We start from the raw sequence: 19762 nt of genomic DNA on the forward strand, positions 1-19762 counted from the left end.
TGCTTGTTACTTGCTTGGAAATCTTGAGAATGAGTTATCATATGATGGAACATGATAACAATTTGATGAATATGTGTAGGATTTCTAGAATAGATGCCATATGTGGCTTGGAAACAAATGCATTGGTACACCGTGGAATGGGACCCAGATGTACTATGCAGTTTTACTATCTCATATAGGAGCATGTGGTTAGGATATCATATTCCCTTGTGCTACAACCCTTCCCAATGGGGGTTTACGTGTTGGGTTATCACTGGGGGGAAGCATCGATCACGGACCATCGTGGTGGTTAGAAGTACGCCTGATTGATCATTAGAATAGTTAGAAACCTTGGTGATATATTCAGAGGACCAATCATATTGCTTTTAATTTCTGCTGTGGTTCGGCCATGATTTAGTTTTCTGCTATGGTTCGGCCATGACTTACATTTCTACTGTGGTTCTATCACAATTTAATTTTTCGAGTGCTCAAGGATGGGGAACGCGTCTCGTACCCGGGGCATACGTGCACTATGGTTGTGAGTAGCATGTAACCTATGACCTAGTAATGATTGCTTAAGTGAAATAGGTTTAAAATGAATCTCATGCATATAATATCATTTGATTTGTAATTGCTTGTGTACGTCCTTCTTTCCATTTACTGAGCTAGTGAGCTCACCCCTCATGTACATACCATTTTAGATGATTTTGTAGGCTATTCAGTAGAGGAACCCATGTTGGGTCAAATCGATGAACCCCAGTGGGGGATTTGTGGGTCCCTGAAGGATTCGATCACTATGATGGTTGCCCATGTGAGGGTTGTGTTGCTGGGCAACAATAGCTGATTCTACTTGTTGTACTTTTTTTATTCTTTTGGTATATTTTCCCTTTTGTGCTGTCGATAGTTGAATTTCTATTTCTTGTGTAAATATCAGGGATTTACAAGTATTATTCATGACAAGACTTCTGCTGTATTATATTAATTATATCCTATGTTTACCTGTGCTTGCTATGCTGTGGTTACTATATCAGATGATCTTGGTGGCTTTGGGTTACCCAGAGGGAACCCAGTCATCGATCCGGTTCTATGTGAACAGGGCGTGACAATCTATATCTTAATTATTTCCAGTTAATGAATTTTTTATTTTCCATTAATTTTTTTTTAATAATGATACAGGGATAGAGTGTAAGATCTTTCCAATGACATAGTCTTTTTCATTTAGTACTTTGATCATGATCAAATTGGCAGAAAAAGAGGCAAACCTACTCATGGCTCAAGATTGGTTCAAAGAGGACCTTCCTTTTCAGTCAGTAATGTTTATGAGTGAAGAAGAGATGAAGAGGATACAATCACTGCCTGCAGTTTTCAAAGGGCTGCATCAGGTAACAAGGAGGAAAAAAAAAAGGTGTACCCAATGCATGAGGCTCCCACCACTGCAGGGCCGAAGAGGTTCATAATGTATGCGGCCTTTCTCCTGCTTCACGGAAAGGTTGTTTCTCTACTCGAACCTGCAACCACTTGGTGGCAATGGTGCAACCTAATCACTGCAACAAGGTCCATCCAAGGTCACAGGTAGCAAAGAACATACTTCAGTAATCAAGGAGCTTTATGTAGCTTTTCCTTGTAAATACTTCAACTTATACAACCCACAATGGTTCTCTCAGTATAAACTTGTTCATGTAATAGCATCCTCGTACCAGAAAATGACCCCAGAAAAAGTGACAAATGAGAGATTTTTAGTACAAAAATTTCTTACCTCAAAAAGAAGTTACTCTGAAAATACTCCCCACTCCAAAAAAAAAAAAAAAGGAAACAACAAAACTATATGCACTTAACTGTTGCCTTCACATTTAAATGCTTTCCTTTTGGCAACACTTTGATTGATGATCTAGACATTTATCCAGAGGTCTAAATCCATATAATTCCCCTATTTTCCTACCCCTACCTCATCTTACCCCATCAATGATGGTATATATGGGAGTCCCTGATATGACCAATAATATCTCTACTTGGGCTTATTGCTTAATTGATAAAAATCCTACCTTGTGTGACCCCATCAACAATGGTATGTGTGGGAGTTACTGATAAGACCAATACTATCTCTGCTTGGGCTAATTGATTAATTGATAAAAATAATGTAGGCCTGTTAAATGCTGATTATATGATGACAGGAAATACCATTAAAGCACATATTACTTAGCTGCTCATGGGAGTGCAACATGCAATGGAGGCAAGATGGAATCATGGAAGATATGGACTGATTCTGTTGATCTACAATTTCTTTTGACTGACCATAAAAACTGCAATTAGCCATTCAGAGAAATTCCTTTTTTTTGGATGTCCATACTTTTTTGTCTAAACTAAACTATTGTCTAAAACCAACTAATGATGTGGTAATGCTCCTAAAACACTTGGCTTTTTGGCTTCTCACTAAGAGAATATCTCTTTCCAATTCTCACTCCTATAATGATGTATATTCACTCCTCTTATCTCAATGAATTTCCTTTTTGTGATTAAAAAAAATATATACAAAAGAAAGAAAAAATGATCTTACCGAAGTAATATTTACAATTATATCATCATATTAGAAACAAAAACCCAATATCAAATTACCAAGCACCTAAAAAAGGAACCAAGAAAATGATCAAGCACCAAATCAAATTGTATCAGCTCATGATTTTTCTTTTTTATCGCTAGTGATTGGTCATGACCTTATAGGACTTACGGTTGGAGACAAACATCAAATCATGCACTAAATAGAATCATATTACTGCCTTTCTTTCTGTATCGGCCAAAAAATTCATGCCACCGACTCAGTTGCAGATCTAGGGTTGTAAGGCACAAGCTTGATCACTCAAATCTACTGGTCACTGCTATGAGCCTGAGGATTTTGATCGAAAACCTGCACAGCTAGAGCCCTCGGAAAAATCCAAAGAGCATCCTTTCATCTACATGTCCTGGCCTTGCTCCTCGTGCCCTCTCACCTGGACTGCTTGCTCTACTCCCTTGTAATTCACTATCTTTGGATCCTTGAAACTTCCAAATACCACCATCAAGAGCTTCACTCTTTCGATTAAAATAGTTGCATGAGCTTTGTTGGTGCAAGTTGAAGTTGACGGCCTCTGTGGATAACTATTCTGCTTGACCATGCGGCTGAGCACCAGCTAAAAGGCTTGCTCGTTCAACAGCTAAGGTAGACATAACCAGACTTATGACTGGAAAGCAATATGTCTAGAAGTAGATCTGACCAACTGAAGGAGTGCCTGGAAAAACACTTATCCCTTGGTGAGTAGCTGGAACTCCATATGCAGAATTTATGTAGTTTTCAGCCACTGGAGGTAGGCTAAGAGGTCCACAACCTCCATATGCTAGAGCCATGAACCCAGTTGTAGGAGGACAAGGGCCTGTATATGGATTGTAGACAAGACCTTCAGAATGAGAGAGAACTGGAACCAACCACTGATTCCCTGGAGGCGGATGGAAACACCAAGGACCCATAATACTATCAATAACCACAGGTGCTGCTGGTGGATTTTTAGAATAAGGCCCACAGCTTGAATGTTGACTAATAAGTACCCTATTGATACCATTGTCTAAAGATGGAACAATAGGCTCCCCAACTGCATTCTCAGCACATTCAGTACTCTGGTTTGGCTTTTGAGAATCACCTTTCTGCTTAACATTCCACTGTGGTGATTTTACAACATGATCAGAAGGCAACTTCTTTGTTGGAGACACCGTTAAAGAAGGTTTGGCTAGATAATGTTTACTCTCGAGCAACAAATGTCGTAAAGCAACAATGATGTGGCAAAGCAACAATCAATCTCTAAACCTATTTGAATATTGATATACCATATATATACATCGTTGACTAGTCAATGGTCTGGTAATTGTATTCAGGCCCGACCAGCATAAACATAGCAGTGGACCGACCCTATAGACACCCAATTTTGTCACCCTTCCCCAGCTATGATGACTCACGGATCGTGGACACGGCCTTCTGCTTCCAATCAACAAAGATAACAACTGACTGAAGTAACCCAATCCTAAAATACTCCATACTCACCTAGGAACCTTGTGCGAAAGAAAAGAGGGGCCCAATTATGACATCACATATACAAAGGAATCTAGTCCAAAGCGACCTTAAGGATGGATAGTACTTGGAATCACAATTCCAACGATATATGGTATGTCAAAATCAGACTATCGAATCTCCTGCATCATCACCGGAAGATAGAACCCATCAAAGCCCTTAGATCTAATTCTAGGAATATTCTTGCACCCAACCACACTCATGCACAACCAACCCTATGTACAACTAGCCCCATGCACAACCAATCCTATGCATAACCACATCCATGCACAGCCAAACCCTAGCCCCCGCGTGCCCCATGTACACCAACCCCAGCCCCTGTACACCCCGCATACACTAGCCCCTAGCCCCCGTGTGCCCCGCATACACTAGCCCCTAGCCCCCGTGTGCCCCGCGTGCACCATCCTCCAACCCCACACGTGCCCCTGCCTGTGGCCCCACCCCACACCAACATGGCCCCGCTCCCAACCACCACAACTCAGCACATCGGTGGACCCATGCCAGGGGCTAGGGGCCAGGGGCCTTGCATCAGAAATCGATGATCCCATACCATGCTCCGATGGGCCCACTCTGACGGTCGGATTTTGGTGATTTTCCCTCTTCACCCGTGCCACCCTACTTCTGTACCTATGCCACTACACCCCATTGGCTAAAAAAATCCCCTTTTGCATCCTATTGGTCCAAGAAACATATAAATACCCCCTCTCCTTGAATTTCACACTTGAGCCACTTGGTGAGCCCCTTTGTTGGAGATAATCTGCCCTTTTCTTCCTCCCTTTGAAGTTCTTCCCAAGTCCTTCGAAGTTCTTCAGAGTTCTTTGAAGTTCTTTGAATTTCTTCAAAGTTCTTCCTAAGCTTTCCTAAGCCTCCTAAGCCCTCCCATAGCCTATCCCCAGCGGAAGCTCTGCCGGAGTGCCACCTCAGCCTAACCCTCCCATAGCCTATCCCTAGCAAAAGCTCTGTCGAAGTGCCACCTTAGCCCTAGCCCTCCCATATCCTACCCCTAGTGGAAGCATCGGAGTGCCACCTCAGCCTAGGCCTCCCATAGCCTATCCCCAGTGAAAGCTCTGCCGGAGTGTCACCTCAGCCTAAACCCAGAAACAGCCTTCCCTAGTTGAAGCTCTGCTGAAACTCAAATCGAAAAGTAACCTTTCCTAGCTGAAAGTCTGCCCGAATATTGCCACAATTAGTATCTCTCAATAAAGGAAATTGGAGTTTAATACCATCTTCCCCTGAGCCGAGAGAATCCATAAGAAAGTTCCTACCCGTACCAATCGGGGGTCCACTCCTCTTGACCCGAAAAAGGGGTTAAGCTCAGGTATAATCTCTCACCTGAGTTAGCATAATTTAGAATTTTGATTGACCTTGTTTTAGTGTACATAAGTAATTAAATTCAATTAATGTATATATGTGTGATAACTTAGCCATGCATGCGGCATAGGAATAATTGTGAAAAATGTTGGTCTTAAGCATCTATTAGGAAGACCGGTTGAACCGGGTAGATTGGGTGCCTAACACTTTCCCAACTCTACAACCTGACATGTACCCTAAATATCTAGACCAGACTGACTTTTCGGCCCTCTTCTTAGGAATTGGGCCCTCCCCTGGGTCCTAGGCCCATAATCCTAGGTGGTGACTCCAAACCCCTTTTGTATGATTCTAATCCCCCGTATTGGACCATCATCAAATACCTAGTCTCAATGACGACCCCCACACTCCTGTGAAATAGGTACCCATGTATCTTTGAGAGGTGGTACGGCAGTACGGGGCTCGTGGGAGCACACACACAACACACCCCTCCCTAAGAAAGAGAAAGAGAGGAGAGAGGACGGAATCCAAAATCTCTCTTTAACCCCCCCCCCCACAAAAGGGGGAAAAGGGGGACTTCTCCAGTCACTACCCTCACAGTGGTGACTCCAATAGGGATACATGTCAAGCTTCTAACACTAGATGCTACCTCTAAATACAAGAACATTTTCCACCACATCTGTTTTAAAATATGTTTGGCTAACCCCATGTTTGTAATTGTATTCATTAACCACATCATGCATCATGCTCGAAGTGAATTCATTTGGCGAGAGACTCCCTATTATGCTCTCACCCTTGGGGAGGTCAGTGCATGTCATAGAGAGTACTCTGAGAGCAAATGATAGCTGCTTCATGTACAAGGGTGTGAGGTATTGTTATATGGCGAGAATGTTCGTAATTGTGCCAGCGCCCTCAGGGAGGTCCGTGCACTTTATGACATTCTGAGATCGAATAATGATATTCCCACATTACACTTTTATGCACAATCACTCACGGTTCCACCACCCCCGTGGCCAGATGCTTAACCTTATGTGTTGTCACGAGTAATATGCAAGGATGTCACCCCTTTGATCTCGTACCTTTGGGGATATCAAAAGGATCACGTACCTTGTGTATATAGATCCTATCAAGGAAGCCTTGTCAGTCCTATTTGCATCCACTGCATACTCGCATCATGTAGGAAATAGATGGAGAACGCTAGTTATGCCACTGGCTGATCTATAGAACTTGTTTGAGGTCTTGAAAAGGAATCTCCCTATAATGCATTCTATTCAAAAGAATGCTCTCCTAAGTGGATTTCAGATGAAAGGTGTCCTTCCTCATTAGAAATGATATATGGATGATTTGGTATACATAACTTTGGGGCAGTTCCCGTCAAAGTCCCATAAAATACCAAATTATCTAAAGACCCGAGGAAACTAGGAGGAAGGTCACCTAGTGGGATAAGAATAAAGAAAGCATGACTTTAGTGATAGAGAATGTTTTATAGGATGTTCTGTTCAAGCCATTTATGTGTATCTCCCACCTATGACATTGAGTGGACTAGGGGCATCAACCCCTATCCACTCTCTATCATTAAGTGGGCTAACTTTGGATGAATCATTGGTTGAAAATTGAGTGGATGAGTAAATAAAGAGGTGGGAATGCAAGAATCCTATAATAAACCACTTTTGACCTAGGCACAATTCCACATCTTAAGTATTCTCCATGGTTAGTTTGGACACATCGGGTAACCAATTGACTAGCTTAAGTCCAGTGTCACCTCCATCGTCTCTCTGAGACTATCTCCTTTCAAGTGATTACAGTCCAGTTCACATCGATCCACCCAACATTGATCACTTAAGCAAGCATGGATCCACCCAGTAGAGATATTGGAAATAGAAATGGCTGAAGTCAAGAGTCGATTAGCTCAAGTATTGTACCTCTCACGAAACCCTCCCAGGATTGATCCCAAGGTTGAACCAACACTGACTACCAAAGAATTGGAATAGAACGGACCTACGAGTTATCATGGGACTTCCTCCCAAGTCGACTCAGGAGAACCAGAACCAGCTAGGCCAACTGGTCAATGAGGAATTTTACCCACTTGTCTGATGGTCAACAAGGAGCTTATTCCCGAGTTCCTCCACCCAGGGTGGTGATTGACGATGAGGAAGAAGAGTTTATGGCACATGTCTGAATGGAACCTCCAGAGACGGAGAGAGAAAGAAAAACTAGAAAGTAATTAGAAAATTTGGAAAATATGATCCGAGTAGGAAAGAGTTTGGTAGGTCAAGTAGTGGATTCTAATGAGATGAGTTTCTTTTCTAGGGTAAGAATTCCCGAGAAGTTCAAATGGCAAACTGACAGATTTGACGAGTCAGGGTCTAAAGGTCTTCCTCAGCTTACCAAATTATGGCTGTTTGTTGACAATCAGATGGGTTAGGCATTCATGTTGACACTATCAGGACCAGCATTGAGATGGCTCACACAGTTGGAGTGTACCCAGACAAAGAATTGGATGACAGTGGTGAAAAGCCTTTCACCAAGTAGTACTCTTACAACATTGAAGTAGATGTGAAGCATCGTGAACTTGAGACCTTGAGGCAGAAGCCTAGAGAAGGATTCACCGCCTTCCTGAGGATGTTTAGAGACAAGGCCACTAAGATGGAGATCAACCTTTTAAAGCAGAGCAGGTGGAAATGTTGACTGAAAACCTGTCCAAGCCTTACTATGATGTTCTCTACTATCAGCATCTACAATCTTTTAATGCTTTGATAGCCACTGGCACACATGTTGAGAACATAATCCTAAGGGATGCACAATATCAAGGAGCTTCTCAAGATGGAAGAAAGAATGTTAGATTTGGGCGAGGAAAGAATCTTGAAACCAATGTGGTAGGCGTGGTCCAATAGTCGGTGTCACCTATCACCTCTTCACAACCATTTGTGATACAAGAAGATGCTCCTGCTCAGAAGTCTCCTTGTCTAAGGAGATAGTTCATTGATTTAGGGATGCCTGTCGCACCAGTATATGAGAAGTTGAAGAAACGAGGACTATTAGGCACTATAGTTCCAAGGCCGATCAGCAATCCTCCCCTAGCTTGGTATAGGGACCATGAATATTGTGCCTACCACACTCAGAAGGGGCACACCACTAAAAGGTGCCTAGGTCTTCAACATGCAATTCAAGACTTGGTAGACAACAGGACTATTGAAGTCAAAGTCAAATAGCCTCCCAATGTCACTACCAATCCACTCCTAGATCATGGAATAGTCAACATGTTGTCAATGATAAATGATCAACGAAATTTTGATCCTCAATTCTACGATCCAACTCATCTCATCAGAAATTCCAAGAAGTACCATGTCCGGAGGCAAGATGAGTGGGTAGAGAAGTTATTGCATTTGAAAAGATTTTCTCTTGGAAATAGTAAGGCATATAATCAGCTTCATTAAGGTGGCTTATCAGAAGGAATGCAACTCTTTCCAAAGGGCCCTCTACATGTACTATGCGAACAAGCACTTCTATCGTCCCATGTTCTATAATTTTGGAGGTCTTCACTCTAGTTGTGTGTACAATCTGGAAGAAGAAACGACGAAAAGTGATCCCACTTAACTCATCAAATCTATAGCTCAAAAAATCACATGAATGCCTACGCCTACCAAAAATTATGAGGCAAAGGGCCAAAGTCATGAGAACTCCCTAAAGAGAAGAGTCATCAGAGGAAGAATTAGAGAATCAAGTACCCACCATCTCTCTTTCATCGTCAACAGGAGAATCCACCATACCATACCATCAACCTACACCACACCATCAACATCAAAGAGATGGAGCCAGAGATGGAGCCTCATCATCATCTTATCATCATCTTATTCATCATCTTACCACCCCCTATCTTCATTATAATACCCTATGCTATCCCACATTACACAATCGTTCATCATCTTACCACCCCCTATCTTCATTATAATACCCTATCTCCTACATCACATCACCTTCATATCACCCCACCTTATATCCCTCATCACCCTTATGTCATTCCCATTCTCAAGGTTCAGTGGATAACCCAAGGGAATGATGGATTAGTGGGTACAGCTAGAGGGATATGCTTGCATTGCTAGAATCTCCAAAAGTGACCTCGTCAAAAGGTTCAGTGAATGTCTTAGGAGAAAGTCAAGATGTTAATCCCATTTCTTTGATTCAGACAACCATATCTCGGGAGGACGGTCCAGAGACAATTAAAGAAGTCACAGATGACCTTCTCAGAGCAGTAATGGCATTGGTAGTAGGTGAACAAATCAAGGAGCACACCTCCCTAATCCATATAGGGAGTGACACAGAAGAAGAAGAGTCTAGTCTAATCAGGCTCTGAGTCAATGAGATTAAGTTTGGCCCTATGGAGATTTTCTGATCCATATGCTCTAAATACTACGAATGGCTGGATGCAGGAGAATTTGAGGGCCATGAGGAAACTGATGAAGAACTAAGTGAGGGGGAAATTAGTGAAGAAGAGGATGATAACAATGATAATAAAGACGAGGATTGGGATGATAGTGATAACTCCGATGAGTATAAGGACTAGGATGATATTGACTACCGAGGACCTTGGAATAATAATGAAGATGATGAATCTGGGTATTACTCACTAAGGGATCCAGGAGGGTACTCAGTGTATGCTATCGGCGAAGATGACCTAATGGTTGACCCAACAGATGCTATTCAATCAGCACACATGATCAACATGGAAGGGGATAAGTCTTCACCATACTTAGAAGATAGTGAGGACATCAAAGAATATGAGATCATCATTGAAGGAAATGTAGACCCTATGGCAGAACAGATGATTGGCATTTATGGGCGCTTGGGTGAGATGAAACTCGAGGTTAAAAGATTGACCAGATTAGGTAAAGTAGCCATCAATGAATGCTACTACGCCGAACAAATGGAAGACCTTAAGGAAATAGTGGGAGATGACACGCTTGTAGAAATAGTGGATGCAGGGGTCAAACACCTTTCCAAAGTGGTGAAGAAATTGCAAGCTAGGGCTCTTAATATCTGTGGAGGACCTGAACTTCCCACCGGAGTCAGGAAGGAGACTCTGAAGAGGAAAATGATCCCATGGTGGAGATAACTACCATAACTGACAGTGATGATGAGGATCACTATCCCACAGAGATTGTTGTAAAAAAGCTTGTTAGTGTAATGGAAACTAAAAGTGGAAGAGACTACAAGGACAAGGCCCTACTGGTAGAACAATCAGGGACCAATGAGGCTGGAACAAGTGGCTTCCAAGAAAGAACCGGAGAACCTGGTCTTGGCCCAACTCAAGAAGGCCCAGGCCAATATCTCAATTTGGGGATGATTGATGGCCTTTGCTTCACACCGTGAAGTAGTCTTGAAGTCCCTCAGCAATGTGGAAGTGCTTATCGAGATAGAACACGCATCTCTCATAAATAGTAGGGGCAATGTATGCAGTGCAGCCATTGATGTTTTCATATTCTGAGCTCCCAACCAAAGGAACCCAGCACAACAGAGCTCTGCATATAATAGTGGAATGCATTGACAAGATTGTTCCTTAGATCCTTGTTGTGCTATGAATGTTCCACCCTTGAGGTCAGCCAAGAGTATTGGTGCTATTATGGAAGAGATGAGGCCATCAGGCCGAACGGTGTGAGCATATGACAATACCAAAAGGGAAGTCCTTGGAATCCTTACCATGGCTGTTTTAATTGGCCCAGTGAGGCTTGATATTGACTTCCAGATCATCGACATACCAGCATCTTTCAATATACTTCTAGGAAGGCCATGGCTACACCATGCAAAGGCAGTGTCATCCAGTCTTCACCAGAAGGTAAAATTCCTACATGAGGAGAAGGTGATCACTATCACAGAAGACCAGGAGATATTGAATACTCTAGCCAATAGTGAAAAAGTGGAAGAACCGACCAAAGAGGTCTAACTCAATGGATTTTAAATAAAAGGAACTTGTGTGGTCAATGCCAAAGGGACATCTGAAGGGCATATCTCGGTTAATTATTAAGCATTCTGTAGTCCACCAGTGATCAAATGATGAAAAACAATCAATACTTCCCTAGAATGGGATTAGGGAAGTATCATCAAGTTGTTCCAAAGCTACCCACTTTGGTTGTGAGCAAAGGAAGAAGTGGTCTAGGGTACAATCCTCAAACCCCCGGATAAGGAAGCAACAATATTAGCAAGAAGCAAAAGGTTCTAAGAATGACTAGGAAAATATCCACCTCTTACTACCCTACTCTCAATGGGTATCTAGTAAGGAAGGAGGAGTTTTTCTTTTTTGTCGAAATATTGAGCCATGGTTTGATGAAACCACTGTAAAGATGCAACTAGGGTTCAAAGTGTTCTTTCAATATGAGTTCGACTGGGTAACTCATGAGTTAGAACAACTTCAAACTAAGGAAAGTGATCAGAAAGCTACATTATTGGAATAGTAGAAATTGTGTGATTTAGAATGGGTCTTCCTCTAGCAACCCTAAAACATTAATCTGGTCAAAAGAGGTACCATGTCACTTGGTCCTCCTGAAGAGAGAATGGGAAAAGAAGATAAGACTTGTTTGGAGTTTTCATCTTTCCATTGATTTGGAGAGCCATATTTGTTCCTTTCTACGAGAACCACGAGCTCAAGAGCTACATGAATAAGCTCAAAAAGTTGGATTTCATAGAAAGAGGGTTGAGCAGTCTCCACCACCTCTCACCCCTTAGAAAGTTTGGCTTCAAAGAACATGAGATTGATCAGCTCATCTTTGTGAACAAGTAAGCACCTACCAAAGAAAACAATGTTAGAACCACTGAAGAGATAGCAATGACCTTCCTGGAAGAAGAAAAAGGCCCTTTGCCACATTTGCTCATCCATCAGTCTATTGAACCACTCCTGAATTGGACAAGCATTGGAGATAATTTCAAGTTCACTCATGCTATTGAGTCAACCAACCTAAATACCACTGAAAGAAAATCAAGTTGATCGTCGAGTCTATTGCCGAGTCCTCTGTTTATGATTATGTGTCTCTTTCCCCTCTTGTGAAAAGTTCAGAGTCTGTGTATGTCAAGTTTATTACTCCTTCTTTCATGAATGAAATTTTTGATTCCGAGTATGACTTGTCTCCTTATTCTAATGATGATCTTAATGAATATCATACCTTAATAAAACAATGTAAACCAAAGAAAGCCCAACCCATCCGTGAGAATTACCGGGTTATTAATTTGGGAACTGACCAATGGCTTCGAGAGGTAAAAATTGGTACCACCATAGATGATGAAGAAGCAGAGCAGATGATCAGCCTTCTGAAGGAGTTCGTTGAAGTCTTTGCCTAGTCCTATGAGAATATGCCTGGGATAGATCCTAACATCGTGCATCATTTGCCAACCTACCTCGGGGTAATGCCAGTCAAATAGAAGCTCAGAAGAATGCATCCAAAATAGAGTGAAAAGAGTAGAGAAGAAGTACAGTGGAATGTAGGGTTTCTACAAGTGGTGAAGTACCCCCAGTGTTTGGCCAACATAGCACTGCTTCCAAAGAAAGATGGTAGGGTACTTATGTGCATAGATTTTCGAGATCTTAACAAGGTGAGCCCTAAGGATGATTTCCCACTACCTCATATTGATGTATTGGTCAACAACATAGCAGGGCATGCCTTGCTATCATTTATGGATGGATTCTCAGGATACAATCAAGTGAGTATGCACCCAGAGGATCGTGAAAAGTTAGCCTTCACAACTCCATGGGGAATTTATTACTATAAGGTGATGCCCTTTAGACTAAAGAATACCAGGGCAACTTATCAGAGAGCAGCTACGGCCATACTACGTGATATAATGAACAAAAATATGGAAGTCTATGTGGATGATATAATAGTGAACTCAAAGGATCGACAGGGGTATAATCCCACACTAAGATGATTCTTTGAAAGGAGTAGGAAGTATCAGCTAAAGTTGAATCCTCAGAAGTGTATATTCGAGGCAACAACAGGAAAATTGTTGGGATTCTTGGTGAGTGAAAGTGGCATCGAAGTCGACCCTATCAAGATCAAGGCAATCCAAGAAATGCCCACACCTCAGACCGAGAAGGAGATACGGGGATTCTTGGGTCATATTCAGTATATCAGTAGATTCATAGCTCAACTGACTATGATCTGTGAACCAATCTTCGAGTTGCTAAAGAAGGATCTACCCACAGAATGGAATGACCAATACCAACAAGCTTTTGATAAGATAAATGGATATCTTATGAACCCACCAGTATTGACACCACCAGTGGAAGGGGAACCACTTTGGTTGTACTTATTAGTTGGGGAATATTCCATGGGCTTATTACTAGCACAAAAGAAAACAGAGAAGGGGGTAGAGCATGCTATATACTACCTCAACAAGATGTTCTTGGAGTATGAGACACGATACACATCTTTGGAAAGAACTTTGCATTGATTTGGGCAACAAAAAGGCTACGACACTACATGGTAGCTTATCTAGTACAGTTGATCTCAAGGATGGATCCAATCAAGTACCTCTTTGAGAAACCAGTTCTAATAAGAAGGATGGCTCGATGGCTCCTATTGCTATCAAAATTTGACATTACCTATATTGCTCAGAAGTCTATCAAGGGGCAAGCTATAGCCGATCATTTGGCTACTCACCCCATAGAAGATGGAAGAGCCCTAGATGATACCTTTGAGGATGAAGAAATCACAGCAATTGAAGAAGAAGATATAGCTAATGAATGGCAGTTATTCTTTGATGGAGCGGCTAACCAAAAGGGGTGTGGTGTAGGGATATTACTTGTCACTCCAAACTGCCTTTATTTGCCTTCATCATTTCTCCTTGATTTCCCCTGTACCAACAACATTGCTGAACATGAAGATTGTGCCTTGGGACAGGAAATAGATCTAACCATTGGGGTGAAAAGGATTGAGGTGTATGGAGATTCAGCCATTGTCATCTGTCAGATAGAAGGAAAGTGGAAGACCAGAGATGAGAAACTGAAGCCGTATCAAGAACATCTGGAAGAGGTGATTGGACAATTCAAGAAGATCTCATTTGAATACTTCCAAAGGGATAACAATCGGTTTGCCGATGCCTTGCAACCTTGGCTTCTATGGTAGAATGCAACCCTATGGCCAGAATTTGACCATTCTTAGTGGAGCAAAGAAGTAGGCCCATTTACTAGAATACGGTGAAGTCTCTCACCATAGATGGTCGGTCTTCGTTTGCTCACATAGTGGACTTCATTAGGGAGAGGAAGTATCCAATTGAAGCTAAAGATAGAGAAAATAAATTTCTAAGGAGATATGCCACCCAATTTATTCTTCAAGGGGACTTATTATACAAGAGATCCTATGGTGGAATACAGTAGTTGTATGTAGATGAAGATCAAGCTAGCAATGATCATGGAGGAAATTCATCAAGGCCTTTGCGGCCCCCATATGAATGCCAAGATGCTAGCTAAGAAGATTCTCAAACTGGGATACTACTCGAACACAATGGAAACAGACTGTGTGGGCTTTTTCAAGCCACAAATGTTAGATATTTATCAATATCATACACATCCCACCAACAAAATTACACTCACTTAGTTCTCCTTGGCCATTCTCTACTTAGGGTATTAACGTTATAGGAAAGGTCAATCCCAAGGCATCCAACGGTCACGAGTTCATCTTAGTGGCCATTGATTATTTCACCAAGTGGGTAGAAGCTCAGTCATATGTAGTTCTCACATCTGCTAAGGTGGCAAAATTCATCCAAGAAAATATCATTTACCGAAATGGAGTGCCCCAAGAGCTGATATCAAATCAAGGATCCCATTTCTGGCAAAACTGACAAGTTCTGCACAAAGTTCGGTATCAAAAGGCATTACTCTACCACTTCTAGGCCATAGACCAATGGGGCAGTGGAAGCAGCTAACAAGAACATCTAGGTCATTTTACAAAAAATGGTTGAAACATACAAGGATTGGGTAGATAAGTTCCCACTTGCTCTATAGGCATATCGAACTACTATACGATCCTCAATAGGGGCAACTCTTGTTTCCTTGGTATATGGGGTTGAGGCGGTTCCACCAGTGAAGATCTTGGTACCATCCCTAAGGATGCTCCTTGATAGTAAGTTATCTGAAGAAAAATGGGTGAAGGCCAGACATAACGAGCTCAATTTTCTTGATGAAAGACGCATGAAAGCCATGAATAGTCTATTGAAATATCAACTAAGAATGGCAAGGGCCTTCAACAAGAATGTGAAGCCCTGTCACATAGAAAAAGGTGAACTCATTCTTTGATAATAAAAAGCCCCAATTCACGACCCAAGAGAGAAATTCAGGCCCAACTAGAGTGGCCCATTGTTTGAGATTTAAAGTAACCGCAAGTGTACGGATCAGTGTAATTACAGGTCAAACACAAGGAGAGCAGCCACTTTATTTTTGGCTTCTTTTAGTAATATGAAAGTGTATCGATTAAATATGGTGATCTACTTCTAACTACCACCCTAAAACAAATGCATCTAAAAGCATCCTAAATAACACATCTAGGAATTTAAATACTTCATACCATGCAGATAAAAAGTAAATAACTGAAAGTAAAAGTGCTGAAATAAATAATAAAAGTGCAACTAAAAGGGAAGAAAGCTACAGAGAGGCACACAAGTAGGTTTCTCTACTTGACTAGAGAGGGATGCACCGCAAATAATGCAACCTTCCCTACTTGACTAGAGAGTAACTCTTACAAGGGCTTCACTATTAAGCTTTAGGGAAAGGGAGGAAAAGTAAATAACTAAAAATAAAGGCATTAAAAGGATGGTTCCATAGCTAGAGAGGGAAAAAGCTAACACATAGTCTAGCCAAGGACATTGGGGTAAAGGGAAAACAACAAAGTAAAATTGAAATTAAAAACCTAAGTTAAGAATGAATGGGTAGCCAGAAGAGAGACTGAGAGGGGGTGAGAAGACTTATGAAGAAGCCTACCTACCTAAACTTCTATACTTGAATTAAAACTTATTGCTTCTTGTTTGATTTGAAATAGTACTAGCCTTAAAAACCAGATTTGGGATAAACCAAATCTAAAATTGCTAGGTCTGTCGAAGACAAATCTGAACTTGAAAACTTGTGCTCCACACTTGGTTCTTGTCACTTAGAACTAAGTGATGAGCACATTTATATGTAAAACCTTAGATAATAAAGCATGCATTTTTAAATATTTAGAATGGAGCTACTTTGGGTTTTACTCTTTTTTTGTAGGTTTTTTATTTTAAAAGACTTAAGGAATATCGGGTGCCATATCTCCACGTAAAGAGGTCTTGTTTCTTTTCATGGTTATGAAGAGGATGAAATTCTGAGCAAGATGAATGTGTTGCATTAAAATTACACATCCGTTTGGTCACCCATACAAGTGATTATTCTTGTCGGTAAAAAAAAAATAATGGATCAGACCTGAACCGAGATGTAGAACCAGCCTGTTTATAGTTGTCCCAAGTGTACAAGGAATATTCCAAATGCCAACAAGGATCAATGGATCCCCCCTTGAGTGATTTAAGATTCTTTTTTGGTAACAACAACTACCTATCGTAGTTGGTGAGTTGTGTGCAAAAATCCCATGCTCACCTTGAGGTCTCAAGTTCGAACCTCTTGGCTGCCATTTTTTTGGAGATTTTTTTTGAAGGTTTTCTCTCTTCTACTCATTACTTCCTACTCAATTAGAAGATGTCCAAATCAGCAAAGCAAGGAAAGTAGAAATCGTGTAAGGGGGTTTGTACGCAAGTTTGAAGAGAGAGAGAAAAAGAAGGAAATAAAGGAGAAAAAATAGGAAAAAAGGAAAGAAAAAAAATCATGGAGATTTTTTCTCTTCCCTATTTTTTTAAAAAATAGGAAAAAAGGAAAGAAAAAAAATCATGGAGATTTTTTCTCTTCCCTATTTTTTCTCTTTTCTCCATTCTCTCCCCTTCACCTCATCATAAAATTGCCCAAGGGATCCACCCTTGGGTGTTCTCCTCTTTTTTCCCCTATTTTCTCTCCCTTTTTCTCCTAATTCCTATTTTCCACCTCATCTCCACGATTGTCCAAATCCCCACCAAATTGGAAGCCCGATTTCCCCAAATCGTTTTCTCCTCTCTCCCTGTTCCTATAAAAGAGGGTCGACCAAGGGGGGAGGGGCGTCCTCTCTAGTCCCTCTCTTTTCTAGTTTTCTTCTTCTAGATTTTTTAGTTATGCTCTCTCTCTCTCTCTTTAGTTCTTCTTCTTAGTTTTTTTTTATGCAAGAATTTTTGTAATTTTTTTTTGTTAATGCAAGTCTTTGTTTATACTTTTCAACTCTTTTTTGTTTGTGCAATTCAAGTTATTCAAAGGTGTAATAATTTTAATTTCTAGTTCTAGGTTTAGTTCTAGGTGACAAGAACAAGCTGTGAAGCATCTCTTTCAAGTGCAAGTTTTTCTCTTCATGATTTGTTTTCTCCAGGCCTAACAATTTCAGATTTGATTTAGTTCAAATCAGGTTTTTAGGGTTGTAGTATCTCAAATCAATCAAGTTTTTGGTTCAAGGATTGAAGTTCAGGTAAGTAGGCTTCTTTTATAAGTCTTCTCATCCCCCTCTCATTCCATCTTCTTGCTACCCATTCATTCTTAGTTTAGGATTTAAATTTCAGTTTTTACTTTGATGTTTTTCCTTTTCCCCAAGGTCCTTGGCTAGATGCATGTATCGGCTTTGTCCCTCTCTAGCTATGGAACCATCCTTTTACTTTCTTATTTATATTGCATCCCTTACCCTAAAGCTCAGTAAAGCCCTTGTAAGAGTACTCTCTGGTCAAGTAGGGAAGCTCATATTATTTATGGTGCATCCCTAGGGCTAAGTAGAGATACCTACTTTTGTGCTTCTCTCTAGCTTTTTTTCCTTTTTATTTTATTTATTTACTTTTCAGCACTCTTTATTTTAGCACTCTTTATTTCAGCACTTTTACTTTCAGTTATTTAATTTTTAATTGCGTGGTTTAAGTATTTAAATTCCTAGATGATGAATGATTTGGTTGTTCAATTTTTATTGCAATTTTAATTCCAATTTCCTTAGATGTGTTGGTTAGGACGTTTTTAGATGCATTGTGTTAGGACGATAGTTAGAAGTAGATCACCATAATCAATCTTTACACTTTCGTATTACTAAAAGAAGCCTAAAATAAAGTGATTGCTCTCCTTGTGTTCATCCTGTTAGCTACACCGATCCTTACACTTGTGGTTACTTTTAAATCTCAAACAAGTTTTTGGCACCGTTGCCAGGGAGACAGTTCTATGTTATTTTTTGTTTTCTTTTGGTAAATCGGAGTGCTTTATTTTTCTTTTTCTTTCATCATTTATAGAATTCCTGAGAAGAACAACTTGTAATAATAGTTGTATTGGTGGAGGTCGCCAAGCCACACAGTATGGTAAAGATAGGTTTCACCATATAGCAATACCTCATTAATTGAGCAACCTCGGATCCCTGCCTGTAAGCTCGCAAAAATCCAAAAAAATAAAAAATAAAAAAAATATTTTCCCTTCTTTTATTCTAGTCTTATTCTAGTTGTGGATAGTGTCCTATTGCATGAGTGCTGGGTGGGTACGTAATACTGTGAATCAATTAGAAAGAAGAAATCCAACAAGTAGGGATCCTATACGTGTACTCTTATCAATACCTTTTATTATAGGAGACCTAGACCGACAGCAAAACCCTCCACCTAAATCTCTGAAAGATAGGTTCTACCCTACTAGCGCAACCCAACCTTCCTACATAGTTCTACCACAAGCCCAGGGCAATAATTTTGAGCTCAAATGTCAGTACATCACTATGTTGCCCCATTTCCATGGGCTGACTCTGAGGATGCATACCTATTCCTCAGAGAATTTGAAGAGGTATGTTTTCTGATTAAGATCTAATAGCTTTCTAGTGATGCTGTTAAGCTTAGGTTCATTACTTTTGCATTGAATAAGCAAGCTAAGAAGTGGTTGTATGGTTACCCACAAATTCTATAACCACATGGGAAAAATTCATAGTTGTTTTCCTCTAGAAAATTTTCCTAACTCGTAAGACCAATATGCTTAGAAGTGATATCCTTCAGTTTAGGCAAAAGCCTAGTGAGTCATTTTCCAAACTTATGGAAAGATTCAAGGATCTACTCCAAGAATGCCTTCACCATGGCCTAGACTTATGGCATCTATACCAAATAATTTATGAGGGTATTGATTATCCAACTAAACAAATGATAAAGTCTACATGCCCTAGGGGATTCACATCCTTTACAGATGAAGGAAAGGCATGGGAATTCTTACTTGACTTAGCTGACAAAACCCGTGAGTGGGAATCAACCCAAGAAAGTGAAAGAACTATAGGAAGGAAATGATATTTTGTGGATGGGTTAGTA

General features: G+C 40.7%; 1 non-coding gene and 1 pseudogene across 1 annotated transcript; both read right to left on the reverse strand.

Annotated features, from left to right (window-relative positions):
* Positions 1-2731: 2731 nt before the first annotated feature.
* On the reverse strand, positions 2732-3780 carry LOC122059107 (annotated as a pseudogene).
* Positions 3781-19435: 15655 nt separating this feature from the next.
* Positions 19436-19542, reverse strand: LOC122060273. Its single transcript, XR_006134302.1, has one exon. It is a non-coding gene; the product is annotated as a small nucleolar RNA R71 (small nucleolar RNA).
* Positions 19543-19762: the final 220 nt, after the last annotated feature.

This window comes from Macadamia integrifolia, chromosome 13 (assembly GCF_013358625.1).
Source record: "Macadamia integrifolia cultivar HAES 741 chromosome 13, SCU_Mint_v3, whole genome shotgun sequence".
In the NCBI taxonomy this organism is placed as follows: domain Eukaryota; kingdom Viridiplantae; phylum Streptophyta; class Magnoliopsida; order Proteales; family Proteaceae; genus Macadamia; species Macadamia integrifolia.